This window comes from Chlamydotis macqueenii, chromosome 9, assembly GCF_036417535.1.
Source record: "Chlamydotis macqueenii isolate bChlMac1 chromosome 9, bChlMac1.mat, whole genome shotgun sequence".
Taxonomy (NCBI): Eukaryota; Metazoa; Chordata; class Aves; order Otidiformes; family Otididae; genus Chlamydotis; species Chlamydotis macqueenii.
In genome coordinates, this window is record NC_141564.1 from 16,110,050 (window position 1) to 16,124,665 (window position 14,616).

A 14,616-nucleotide genomic window follows, 5' to 3' on the forward strand; every position below is an offset into this window, starting at 1 on the left:
AAGCCTCACAACATGATCAAAGCACTGTTGAGAACAGATGTTCCAGGCTTTACAAATTCCAGCATAAGTATTTTTATGACATTTATCACTGCTAAATTCTTTCAGCCAATTTTTTTTTCCCCTGCAAGAAGCACGGAGACACTTTCCTCCTCGAGGAAGACGTGTTCACACACGGCCTCGGGTCCAGTCGCCAACCCTCTCCGTCCGTCATGAACAAGAGCCATGTGGTTTCCCCAGCAGCTATGGTGGCAGCCAGCCTTGAGCAGCACTGGTCCTGCAGAGCTGGGCATGGTGTTTCCCGCTTCACAACGGGAATCTGATGTAGGACCTGCGCCACTGTAGTGCAGACTCTGGCTCTTGGCTGACTATTCATAGAGATCCTCTCCCAGAAACCTCATTGCTCCACTACCTTGACAACAGACTGCAGCCTCCAAAGCCCTCCATATGGTTTCTTTTTCTCCACCAAGGCGCACACCACCACCATCCCTTGGGACCACACCAGATCACCACTGCCATGACAAACCACGAGCAACCTTATACAACCTTGAAGCTAACCCTGCTTTGAGTCAGCGGTTGCACAAGAGACCTGCAAGGCCCTTCCTACCAAAACTGTTGGAGGACTATAAAGCATAGGTAGGAGCCATACGGAAATGCCCTTAATCACTTCAACACCCCAAGAAAGCCCCTTTCCTGGTCCCCCAGCTCCTCCTATGGATGTGGGAATCCTCTGCCTGTGCACAGCACCCAGAAGGGTGCTTCTCCAGCTGCAGCAGATGACACACACCACTACCTAGCTCCAAGGCTGGACACAAACAGGAGATGCTCAGGTAGCTAATGTGCTGGACGCTATGAAAGCCAGACAAGCAGAGCCAGAAGGAGCAAAAGTGGGGACCTGCAGGTCTGTGCAGGAACCTGCTTGTTCTTGGGAAAGCAGCAACAAGTCCCCATTCTTGGAGGTGACCACAGAGGCAGACAGCACATATTTCAACTGCAATTCAAATCTCAGCCAAATTTCCACTGAGAGTGAAGTTCCCAGGAAGTTTAACTGTCCACAGTCAGTTTCTGTGTATTCTATCTTCCCAGGAACATCATTAAGCTCTCTAGTTGACAGCAAGTCTAAACATCGTGCAGTACTGGGCAGTTTCATGAGAGTGAGCTGTGTACCAACGCAATACTCACAACTACCCCAGTATCTGAAATACACAGTTTATCTCTGGAAAATAACATGGGTTTTTGTACCCCAAAAGCAAAAAAAAAAAAAAAAAAAGGGATCTGAAACAAGCAGCTCCTTTCAAATTTCACATATTCACAGAAGAGGGTGTTTGTGAAGAGGGTTCCACAAGCATATCACTTCTCTAATATGTGCCCATTTTAGTTTCACCTGTTTCCATGTGCTCCCTTCCCAATTCCTACAACCTGCTTGCACATCCTGTTTCACTATGAACACGAGCTTCTGCCCCGGAGCAGTGCTGCCTTCACTTCTCCTCAGCGGGTGAGTTTAGGTAACAGTCAAAATGGAAGGAGAAAAAAAAAAAAAAAAAAGTAAACAAGTTTAGCTCTCTTGCTGTGAGTCTTATCAAGGCACCCATGTGCAGGATCTTGCACTTGACCTTGTTGAACTTCATAAGGCTTGCATGGACTCACTTCTCTAGCCTGTCCAGGTCCCGCTGGATGGCAGCCCTTCCCTTCGGCACGTCAACCGCACGATACAGCTTGCTGTCATCAGGTGAGGGTGCACTAAATCCCACTGTCCATTTCACCAACAAATATTAAACAGGGCCAGTCCCAATACCGACCCCTAAGGAACACCACTCATCACCGGTCTCTGCTTGGATATCAAGCCATTGACTGCACCTCTTCATGTGCAACCATCCAGTCAATTCCTAATCCACCAAGTGGTCCATCCATCACTATGGTCATTGGGCACCACCAAAATGGCAAACAGGGACAGGTCCACCATTACTCATTCATCGAGAAGCAGGAGCACAACGTAGAGGTCTCCCAGAACAAGGAAGGATTAGGAAGACACATGGGAGGAGAAAAATCCTAAAGTTCAGTGACAAGGAGCAAAACAGAGATCCTGGAGGTGAACAGAGGTTTGAGCAACAACAAGAACAACAGACAATGACAATCTGAAGAAGACAAGCAGAAGCTGAGGGGGTCTGAAAACAGCTTCCAGCCACAAAGGCATTATACAGAAAAGGGAGCACCTGAATAATATTGCACTTGAATAAATACGACACATTGTATGTCCCTGTCAGCTGTCACCTCAGAGGACTGCAAGAGAATCAGGTCTGCATTTACCCACGAGCAATCACAACAATCATCTTCCTCTTGCCAAATGCTCGTACTTTTCTTGATGGATCTTTTCTTTCAAGGACTTACTGTGTTGCTTAAAACTCACTCTATTTATGAGGTACAATTTAATATTTTGAATACATATTGAAAATTTGCCCTCAAAATTCCTTTTGTTGAAAACTAAAACACACACACGAAATCTTGCCATGCTGGCAAAGGGATTTTCTGTGTGCATGTGCACAAGCAGGGGCATGCACACAAACACATGCATATTCACATTTCCACTACAGATTTTCTGGAAAAGCTCTGTTCCCCTAAGTGTCCTCAGAGGGAGAACAGAAACAGGGGAGAATGCAGTGCTGTCACACAGCCACACTGCAGTCCTCCACTTCAACCTCAAAGACAACCAGAATCAACAGCAAAGTCCCATCTTCCCATGGTTCCTCTCTGGTCTCTCCCCTCGTCTGCAGGCACCATCGGGGTGCAAGGCTGGGCCACCCCTGTCCTTGCACTACTCTGATGACACTGCCATCAGTTACAGAGGAAGAGGATGGCATTTTCAGAGCCTGGGATGTGGTGAGGGGATTTTAAAAAGGTGCTCAAGATGGCATCAGGATTTATTGATAATGGTCTGCTGAGTGATTAACATCACAACCCTGCTCTAGAGCTGGGTTTGTTTTGTTAACTTGTCTTCACACACCAAGTGAATTTGCTGAGCAATTTTAAGAAACAGAGGAAAAAGTTGTGACCAGTTTTCAGGCCTTCTGATTTAGCCATTACAAAAAGAAAAAAAAATCCTAGAATATTTCTCTTGTTTTTCTGAATAAAAATAATGTATAACCCTAACTTGATAATAAATATGCTCAAAAGCTGTCCTTAAGTAAAAGCTTTTGATAACAAATTGCCTGTGCTAACTGCTATTTTACTGTTGAATTTTTTATTGTTGCTTAAGCACTGCAATTATGCTAATAAGCTTGAGAGGATGGTACACTAAAGCATTGAATGTGACAGATATAATACTCAATAAAATGTTCATCTTACCTGAAAATTGGAATCAAACAGCCTTATTAGTATTTATGGATATGGCATCTCCAACATGTTTCTTAAGCGGAATATATATATGCAACAGATATTTCCAAATATACCCTGCTGTTTCTCATGGCCCCATACATTTTAATTCAAAGTGGCTGTTACCCCTGCTGCTAACTGCCAGTATCTTTTGGAATAAGAAAAAAGAGTGTCAGTTCCTGGGCCATGCAGAACTCCAGTGTATCGCAGGGTTCTTCCCCTCGGCACCTCGAGGACGGCAGCTATCCACGGCACTGCTCTGCCACACTCAGCTGTCTGTTTTTCCCAATATCTCCAGTTCTATGTGCGAGGCAGGCAAACCCAGCAAAGAGTTGTGTTATTTACAGGCACTAGAGAAATAGCTTTTGGATTTTAAGATGAGACTAAACACTAAGTTATTTATTTTTAAACTTTTCAGCCCATGCCGACAAGGAATCAGACCCATCTGCTTCACTGCAAGTTACGGCGTTGCAGAGTTGGATCCGGAGCCACCGGGCTGTCGCAGGGGATTTGTCACTGAGGTGCCACATGACTTTCCACAAGTCGCATTGCATTTTGCACCATTATTTCATCACCCAATCCCAGTCTGCTTTCTCAATTGACGGCATACTTTCAGGAACTGAGCTGCCTTTCACCGCATGTGTTTTTTTGGGTTTGTTTTTTTTGTTTTGTTTTAGGTTTTTTTTGGCCAAACCTATGGGTCTCAAACCCAACGTTGGTGCTCCACTGTCATACACTTTGCTGTGAGTAAAGCAAGAGGTCTTCAACACCTTCACTTTCTCATCTATGAAAGGAGGGAAAAATAACCTTAGAAGACCCACATGCTTCTGACAAACTGTATTTACATCCATGACCAGGCTCTATAGAGAGACCATTTCTACATAACAGATTGGTGTGGTTTTCAAACACTGCAGGTTAATGCTTAAACAGCAGCTGCTGGCTCCCAGCTTCACTCCTCATGCTGCTCTCACCCAAAGAAGCCAATTCTGCTGACAGGACCACAGAAACATCGACAATCACCGTGATATTTTCTGAAAAACAAACAAGATTCTTGCCACTGAACACTGCAAGCCTCCTCTGCGGCAAACATTAGGTGGGAGACAGCTAGGAACTGTTTTGATGAATAGTCACAGCAGGGAAAACCCAACCAGCTGTCCACCAAAATTTGGGATTCCCAAAATGCTCAAAGATCACAAATTGCTACTCACAGGGTGCCATGCACCAGGACGTGCTGGGATTTTCTTAAGCAATGTCTGCGACGCACAACAGCTTGCACTCAGAGCAAGATGCCTGTTCTGGAGCGCAGGGATGGAAACAGGACTGCTTTGCAGGATGCAGGGCTTAGAGCAGCTCGACAAAACCTCGTTTGCAGGTGCAAGCAAGGAGTGTAGCATTAGAAAAAAAGAGTTTTCAGTTGCAAAATCAAATAAAGCTACTAATCAACTGAGACACACCTGGGGCTCCTCTGCCTCAAGTTCACCACAGAACAAGATGTCAGACACCAAATCTTCAGGTGCAGCCAACAAGGTTGGCCAGGCACTTCACTGCAATGTGCTGCAAGACCATGGGGCAACCGCTCCCATAAAGGTGGCAGGACTCATCTCTGCCTTGTTGAGTGAGTCTTGTCATTATTTTTAGCCCTGCAGGGAAATCTAAATTGAACTTTGGCATACTGTTTTCTTTCGCTAAGCAGCAACGCTTGAATGTTAACTCCAGTCCTGACAGGCATATTTATGGAGTATTCTTTGCAAATAATCTTACCCTGACCAGTCCGAAAGGTCAGAATCATAAAAAATAATAATAACAACAGTAAAAAAGCACAAGGCTGTAAAACCATCACTGCCATTGACACAACCCCTCAACTTATTAACCGTCCTCGCAACAAGGTGAACTGCAAGGTCTTAGATTTATTTGATTGATTGAGATCAAAAGATCAGGGGGCACAGAGTAAATCGTATCTTTCCATGAACGCATTTTGCTTTCAAGATTTGAGCAGATAGTTGCAGGAATTGAAAAGCTCAAGAGAAAAAAAAAAAAAGAGAAAAGAACATGTCATGTACAAAGGTGACTTCAGAAAGGCATCCCCTTCTTTCTCTCTGCATTTCTTAGAGCTATTTGAAAGTTTCTTCCAAGTTCCTATACCCTTGGGACACAACAGCTTATCTCTGCTAAACAGAAGATGATAACAAACAATAAGACACTAGTGTAACTCCAGGGGAGACATCAGTATTTGCTGACATTAGGGATGAAAGGTAAATATTAGAGAAACCAAACAAATCCCAAAGTCCAACAAGAGGCTGAAGAATTTCCCATTGAATTTCACATGTCCTGTGAGAAAAGACAGGTATCTCACTATTCTTCTTAACCACACAAGGAAGATGAAACACCTGAACCACACTGCTCTCATGATGATGGCTCAAGAGGCTGCCAGAGCCCAGCCTAGGTTTGTCATCTGCAGCGCCAAGGGGAGTGAGGAAGAAGCAAGGGAAGTAAATGAGCAGCCATCTTCAGGACATAATTTCAAGACCCAGCTGGTAAGCTAGCATTTCTAAACACAGAAAAAGCCTGCTGCGTTTGCTGTCAAGACAGGACAAAGAAACACAATGGAGAACAGGAACAGAAGAACAAAAAAAGGAAAATGACACTCTCCACCATCTCATCAGCCCCGGGAAAGAAAGAAAAGTAATCATTTGATTCCTGTCCGTGTGTTCCACATGATATTCGTATTTTGCTCAGTATACTTCTATTTGTAGCATTGTGTTCTCATGTCACAATAAAATAGACGAGATTACCCACCTGAGAGTAAGCCTAAAGCCCTTACATGGATCACAAAAGAGACCCAAATTCCCAGGAACTTGCTACAAAGGAACCAGAACTGATACATTCTCCTAGTTTTATCACATTTACATTACACGCCAAGGACTGAGGACCAAATATTTTCATGAGCTTACACTTCTCTCCAGAATATCACCATTTGGGTAACGATGACACCGAGCACCAGAGTTAAATGCTGTTGCATCAAAGCTCATCATCAGACCAGGCAGCTCCTTCCGCACAGATACACTGAGCTTTGCCTTTTACCTTACAAGTTTTGAATAAAGTTGTTAAGATAATAATTTCACATTCTCCAATTTCTAACCATCAAGAGGTTAGCAGGACTCTCCAGAAGTCATCTAGTCCACTTCCCCACTGCACAGAAGGATCAGTTCTCCTAAAAGCACATCTAATGGAGCTTTGCTAACTTGCTTTTAAACCTTTCCAACAACTGAAATTTCCTCCCAAGCTCCTCAGGCAATCCACTCCAGCACTCAGCGATTCTTAATGCAAGAGATCATTTACTAACATCTCATCTAAATTTCTCTTGCTGCAACTTAAGCTCATAATTTGTCTTATTTACAGTGGGCAGATTTACAGTTTATTCCCTCTCTCCACAAGTTCACTATTTTCAAAATTTACAAGCTGAGGCACCAGTGTGGCTTGCCCTTTCTCTGCCATCCTGCTTCTGCTCAAAGCACATTCTTTATCTTTGTGTATTTCTTTTCTTACCCCAAGAGAAAAGGCAGCTAGGATATCACAAGGCTGTTTCAGAGAAGGCGCTCGCATCCAAAGGCTGATGCAGTCAGGCACACTCAGTTATAAAGTATTCTGAAATCTAAAAAAGAGAAAATATTTGTCTGTAGGATGGTAGGCAGAGGGTCCAGTAGTAAGGAAAAACCAACAACTCCCAAGTGTAACTACTTCCACCCCATTATTTAACATTCAAACAGATCTTCAAAAGCAATATCAATGACCATAGATACATCACATGCCACCACTCAAACTTGGCCACATTTTCTCTGACAACCACCATAAGGATTTGATAAATCTGTGTTCTATGAAACAAAGTGTTCACTGACTTTGCAGAAAGTTCTGGCAAGCTATAAGTGATACCCAGTACACATCGAAATCAGATGGCTCCAACTGCAAAGCTTTATTCACTGTGATAGAGGACAAATCTTTATGTTGCCACTGCTGCCTTTACTTACAGTGTCACTGAAGCCAACAGAGGCGAGACTTCTAGTCTATTCTGAGATTTGAGTGTGTATAATTATGGGAGAGACCCAGATGAGAAGAGTCAGGTCTGATGAAAGACTGAGTAACTTTTGTGTCCACAACACAGTCCTTAGATCATCCTGAAGATGAGGAGGTTTCTCCTGAAGCCAATGGTTTGGTGACAACAAGGAAAGAATAGAAAGGATTTAACATGAACAGTGTTGGGAAGCACAGGGAAGAGCTCTGAATAACAAAAACATCCCAAATTTCTTGAGACAAAACAAGCAACAAAGGAGAACAGCGACTATGCATTTGCCTTCCTACTTTTGGAGACTTGCAGAAAAACAAAGCCAGACAGTAGCAGACCATTTGCCACAACAGCATCTTTCACCAGTGGATCACCTTTCGGACCCCACCCCATCTAATTCCTATCTCCCCTTAATAAGGGCTGCTGCTGCTAGCCCCAAAGTATCAACCGGCTTTATAACAAACACGCCTTTTCCAAGGCCACTCAGTTTGCCATCTGCTGTGAAAACAAGATGCCTGTTGCCCATCTAAGGATGTGCCAATGAAACAACTCTGTCTGTTCTCTCTGCCTGCACCATCCACCCAACTTGGGATGTTGATTTTTGGTTTTGGTTTGGTTTGGTTTTCTCCCCCTTTTCAATCCTTCTCAGCTGCCCTGAGCTTTTGCTTTTCTTGATCCCCTCTTACCAATGCCAGCACTTACAGCAAGCCCAACTGCTGCCAGCACAGGAAGGTGACATGCTCCTATTTAGCACAGATTTGATGACAGAAGTGCTGTTTCCAAGGCTAGAGAGGAATACCTGCACCAATAATGCCCCTACAGCACACAGTAGCTGAGGAGACTGAGCAATAAATGCCTGTCAATGAAGACCTCAAAGTAATCTCAAAATGTATGATGGCCAACTAACAAAAGAATTTAAATACACACCCATCCTTAAAGGTGAAAGTAGCTCCAAGGACTTCAACAAGACCATCTGCAGCATCAGACACATTATCTCCTAAAATACTACTGAGATAAGGATGTTCAGCAAGGGATAACGGTATGAGAAGTGCTTCTATCAAGAAAATACACCCGTTTCTACAGCTGAATTATGACAGCTGTTGAAAATCATGGACTAGCATTGAATGGCAACCCAGGACAGGGAGCCAAGACAACTACCCCATGCAATTGAAACTGCCAAGGGATTAAGTTAGGTCAAATGTAATTACACAAACTGGAACCTGGCCAGGGTACTGCCTGGCTTAAGAAAATTAAAAGAGGTGTTCAAAAGTTTCAGAGATGGAGTCCTGCTCCTGTTAATTATTTGGTGAGTCAGTCACTGGGAGGCTGTCTGAAAAAGAGGAAAAAATGAGGCATAAACTTGAAAGGCATTAGAAGCGATTAGCAAAAGCCTTTGTTCTCCATGGCAATCCTTGCTGCACTACTGCACGAAAGCCTTTCATGTTCATGCTGAAAAGTGGCCTTAGTTCCTTTGATACTTCTGGGAGGAAGCATTTAAGTTTACAAATATCCCGCTGTCAGAAGTTACTGACAACAGTCGAGGAACTTCTCCGTATCCCAGCCAGGTCGCACCAAGCTCTACATCCAGCTCTCGGGCAGGCAGCGCTCCTGCTGAAGCGAGGAACACAAACAAGGACACATGGAAGCTCATTGGGACCTGGAGCAATGTCTACTCTACTTGTTAATGGCATATGGAAGCCAAGTCATGTGGAAAAGGAAGTTGCAACCATGTGGGACAGTGGCCTCTTCACCTTCATTCAGTTTTCGGAAGATGGGGAGCTTGCAAGGCAGGCAATGGTAAGGAGGCCAGAAAAATTGCTTCACGATCTGGCAGCTGAGCGTGACTTTGAAATATTAAATCCTGTTTACCCCTCTGCCATAAACCTCCTGAATGATAAGAGGAAACTCATATATATAAAAATTTTCCCAGATATTTATTGCTGTGCCTCTTCTGGCTAACTAAAGGCACAGAAAGACCACATCCAGAAGAGGCAAGAACTGGATTGAGATTGTCTGTTCAATCTCTAATTGAGACCTGTACTATAACCATATACAGCGCTACAAAATACAAAGTGTTCTGAAAAAAAACAGGCCTTGTTAGTCTCAGTTTTGGCACCTGAAAGTAGTAGATGCCTCTGCATCTGAAAATCATCATTAGAGATACACTCATTACTGTCTCTGAAGCAGTTGGATGTGACAGTAAAAGCAGTATGGAATTGGAGATTAACCTTTTTGGGTAGCTTGCTCAGTGAAATGTTCACATGATGCACATTAAATAAACCTTTTTTTGACTGATGTGAAAAAAACAGAAAGAATAAATAACTATCTTCTCAACAAGTGCCATACACCAGGCGTGTTGAGTGACATGGTTTCCTCTCGCAGCGACAGCAGGTGAACACACGACTGAAGGCTCTGGCATATTGATTTCGTGCCCTTTTTTTTTTTCTTTCCTTTTCAAAATTCAAGCTAGAGAAGGGCAGACATTTCACAGCACAGATTGGTGCAATTTGTGCTAATGGCCTAAGCATGGATGCAAGCAGCAGCTCGCTTCTCTTCGTGTGGAACAGTCAACAGGGACAAGTTCTGGTGGGACAACAGCTACCACGGCACACCTTGTCCCAGCCCAGCAACACCTCCTCCAACACTCGGCTCCGTAAAGAGCAGGGCAAGAACTGAGAGCACAGGAGAAAGTCTGCGGTGTCTTGTAATTATGTGTCTTGTAATTACGTGCAAGCAACTGTGGAAAAAGGTTGCAGTATCTACTAAACAGGGGCAAGCTGTTGCTCTTCCCAGATGTAAAAATGTAGTCAGTCCTCCAAATAGCAGAGCCACAAATGCCCCAAATCCCTCATCCCTGCCCTCTGAGAAGGCAGGTCGCTTCCTTGGAGTTCTCAGGCACCACAGAGATGGCAAAGACAGAGATTTCTTTTATCAACAGGAGCAAAACAGTACTGCAGTTCTTCCTATTCTTCCTAACCGCCTTCCAACCAGTCCCCTCTGAGCAGCTCCGCAGCTTTAGCTGCAAATACCCACAAAAAAAAGAGATTTTGATGGAAGCAGACACCTAACGTGAAATCAGAGTCCAACTGGTGCAAGTCAGAGAAGAGAGTAAGCAGCAGTATTATAAAACTTTCTGAGTTTAAAGTGTTCAGCAAGGTCAACATGGAGCACAGAGCTATGCCTGGGCCTGTATAGGCCCCAGGCCACACGCGCCAACAGCACCACGCCAAAGGCAGCCACCTCACCCATGCTGGGCCACCAGCAGCTCCCGGCCCCAGGCACCCTAAAGAGCAAAAGGTGGAGAGGACACTTAACAACGGTGTCACTGCCCTGAACAGCAGCATGCCTCATCCCTTCTCCTCCAAAAGCTGTGCAATACATCGCCATTGCAAGGAGCCCTCACCCCACTCCTCGATGCACGCCATCGCCAGAGCCACGCGTGGGCACCATTGTACGTAAGTGGAAAGCGCAGGACTGATGCTACCCAGACCACAAAGAATATATTTTTCAGTATGACCACACACATCAGGTAAACCCACACAGCAGAGGCTGGGGAGGGCAGGGAAGCCCGAAGGGTTTCATGCTGGTGAGGGACCTGCTGATGAGAAGACAAGGTGGCCAGAGCATGCATGGGGAGGTCTCCCTGCGGCAGTGGAGATTAACCGATACCAATAATGGCCTCTGGTGCCTGAAACAGAGCATGAGATGGCATGGAAAGGACTAACACCAAGCAGTAACAAGGATTGAGTCAGGGCTGTTGCTCAAATAAGAAATTTTTTTGCCTAGGTTACTTCTTGTTAAAAAAAAAAGTTTCCGTATGCAGGGACATCCTGTTCGCTGTATTAAATTAAAGGGATGATTCAAGAGGGAATAGCTTTCGGTAGGCGGGGGGGTGGAAATCAATTTCACGTTGCTACGGACAACTGGGCTGTCTCCTGTATAACAAAATCAGATTCAGCTCTACAAACCTCAACGCTAAACATTCCCTGAAATACAACACATGTACATACTCTCTAAATAAATAAATACAATAAAATACAGTCTTGTGTCATCTCACAGCTTTTTTTTTTTTTTTTTTTTTGCTGAACTAAGGACGTGCTTAAACCTGCTAATTACTGCAAAACACAGGACTGGAGTTCTGGCTCAGCAGTGGCTTTCTGACTGCCAGGTCAAGACCGGCAGCTGCCTTACAAGGGAAAAGGGTATTTAATGGCAGGGTGGCATTTGGCAAAATGAATCAGAGCAGCACCCAGATTCATCTCACTCTGGGCCCTTTCGTGTGCTCTGCAGTGGCACCTAAAGCAAAGTTCTGCTGATCCAGGCTCCTGCAGAGCTCAGCCAGCAAGGGCCAGAGAAGGCTCAGCCTGGGGCTTTCAAGCACATCCTAGCTGATACTGGATGGAGGCAGCTTAACCTGCCCGTGGTCCTTGAACAGCCTGGATAGAAACAACATCCCATCCCCAACCTTAGCAGCTGACCTGCAGTCACAGCCGCCGGGTAGGAACCTCACATGGAAGAATCACTGGAGACAACACAGTGGCCATGGTCCGCAGGCTGTCCTCTCCCCATACCTTGCGCTGGAATCATTTAAAACAGGTTTTAAGCACTATCCCCACTCCCTGCAGCAAGTAAAGATGCGTGGGTGCAGGGCTGCATCCCTTCCATGCCTGTGGGATGTTTTCCTCCAGCACACCCACCATCAGCAGCCCAGAGCAATGCACTGAGAGCCACTCTGCAAACTGTGGATCCCTCAGTTCTCACACCCCCTTGAGCGAAGACGACAGGGAGCAATGGCTGCCCTGGGAGGCTCACCACCCTTCTGTGCTGGGCACATTAATCACTGCAGTCCTGGGGGAAACTGGGAGCCCAGGAGAGATGTTTAAGCAAGCAGAGGCACAATTTGGCAAAAATCAGAGCCACCGGCCAGGAGACGCATCAAGCTTCTTGTGGGTTGGAAGGAAGAAAATGAAATCAAGGTATGTAGGGAGCTGATGCCCCATGAAATAAGGGAATCAGCTGTTCTCCAGGTTAGCAAGCACTCACTGCAGCCTCTAGCATCACACCAGGCTGGAGCCACACAGCCAGTTACAATCCTGCAGTCTCATTGAGCTCAGCGCCAGTCCTGCAGCATCCTCCTGCATCATGGACAGACCCAGGGGATGGACATCAGGCCACTGTGGCCGCCCCTTGAGAAAACGAAGGGTAAGAGCTAGACACCAAACTCCAAATCCCTGGTCAGAGAGGCTGAAGCAGAGGAGATGAAGCATCCAGTTTTGTACTCTTCCCCAATATCTGTTAAGCAATCAAATAAATCCATCCAGATCAGTCTCTCCATCAAGATAACAGGAAACATTCCCATCTCACAATATTGTGAGTCTTAATTTTATGAAGCAGTTGATGTTTTTCCAATGAAATGTACCATTACAATATAAAATTTTACTAGCAAAATCAGCGCAGAGACAGTCCCTCATGGATTTTTTTTTAAATCTATGAATAATTATAAAACAGATAACAATAGAGAACATTGTTCAATTATTACAGCTGTTTTACAGGATTCTCTGATAACGATGGCCCTTACTTCTAGTAAGACACCTTAAGGCAGTACCACAAAAAAAAAAAAAAAAAGAAAAAGCAACAGAAGCTCAGCATTTCCCTGCACTAAGAGGGTGCAAACATGTTGCCTGCTTTGTGTTTATTGAACTACCTTTTTTTTTCCCCCCCATCAACACAATAGCATTCTGGAAACAAAAACACCATAACATTTACAGAAATATTTACCAGCCGCCCGTCTCTTTCCTTCTCCACTAGTTCCAGTATTTTGTTGCATTAGAAAAGCAACTGGGCAAGATTTACTCCCATTTAAGCCTAGCAGAAATGGAAACAAAAGAGATAGGCTATGACCTTTCAGCACACACAAGACGCATGACGGTCCTTAACCATGCACACAGGTCAGGCATCTGCAGCATCTGAAAACCTTCTGCAAGCAATACACCCACCGGGGACACAGAAGTGGAGTTCTGACTCCAGTGGCTTCCCACAATGTGCAGCCCCAGTGCCTGACCCACAGCTGGGGCTTTGCCTGAGTGCAGCTCCCTTCCAACGTTTCATCCAGCACCAGCTGTGGCAGACAGAGCAGCTGGATCTGCCCATCCTCAGAAGGGAACCAGATGCACACAGAAACTCAACTCCAAGTCCAGCACCCCAAGCAATCACCATCCTCACCTCCCACGAGACACTATGAGCATACCCAGTCCTCTCAGCTTGCCAGTCTCGCCCCTTCTCACCTGGTAGCCTAGTCATCATCCACATCAATACCATCATAAAGAGCTCAGTCAAGAAATTCAGGCACTCCAAATCCAACACTCACCAAGCCCACTGTCCAACTTGTCAGCAAGCTCTAGCTAACATGGAAGGAGCACCTTTACCTCCCAGGTATTGCAAAGTGCTCAAGAATGCACTTATGTGAAGTGCCAAAAAACAATACCTGCCAGTTCCACCCCAAATGTGTTGCTGTGCCACCTGTAGCTATCCATTTGCAAGAGCCTAAGGTCCACTCAAAAAAAAAAAAGTCTCTCTACTCCACCTGGCTCTAAAAAACCTCCAGATACATGTTGGGATGGATGAGGAAGGAGTAACAAGGATACTCAACAGATGTTTTCATTAGCATAAATTTGCCATTCATTCCTCTTTCATCTACCATCAGACTCCTCTATTATCCTCGCTGGATAATTTACAGTGCTTGGTGCAAAGTAGTCTGAGAACAGAGGCAGCACACACTTGATAACGTAGAAGTTCAAAGAGCTGAGCCATGCATGACCTGCAAGTAGATTGTTGCTATTTCCTTGCACATATAAAAGGGCTTTGCCTTCATGCAGTGCTAGAACTTGTCATCATGAAACACCCTCCTATTACAACATGGCCCAGAGGAGCTACTATTTTGGGTCCTAATAACGTGCTTGGTTTTACAGGAAAGCACGAAGGCAAGTAACGTGGAACAACCCAGCTGTCAAGTAGAGAAGCAGATGGGATCCTCACAAAGCTACACAGATTGCCTTAGCCAAGTGCTGTCACAGCCCATCCTCGAGATAGGAAAGCACAGTGCAGGAGCTAGATGAAAAGAGCTTGTGAAATTAAGCATCATCACCTCCACACAGCCTGTGAAGAGACAATAGAGAATTGCTTTCCAGGCA

At 45.0% G+C, this 14,616-nt stretch overlaps 1 protein-coding gene across 3 annotated transcripts in view; it reads right to left on the reverse strand.

Moving 5' to 3' along the window:
* Positions 1-14,616, reverse strand: part of LPP (LIM domain containing preferred translocation partner in lipoma) — a 330,469-nt gene that overhangs the window by 254,605 nt on the left and 61,248 nt on the right. Inside the window, exon 3 of one of the 3 annotated variants that reach the window (XM_086754442.1) lies at positions 6,913-7,018. The exons of the other annotated variants lie outside the window; for them this stretch is intronic. The gene's annotated coding sequence lies outside the window, so the exon portion shown is untranslated. The remainder of the gene's footprint in view (positions 1-6,912; positions 7,019-14,616) is intronic. 3 annotated transcript variants of the gene reach the window in all.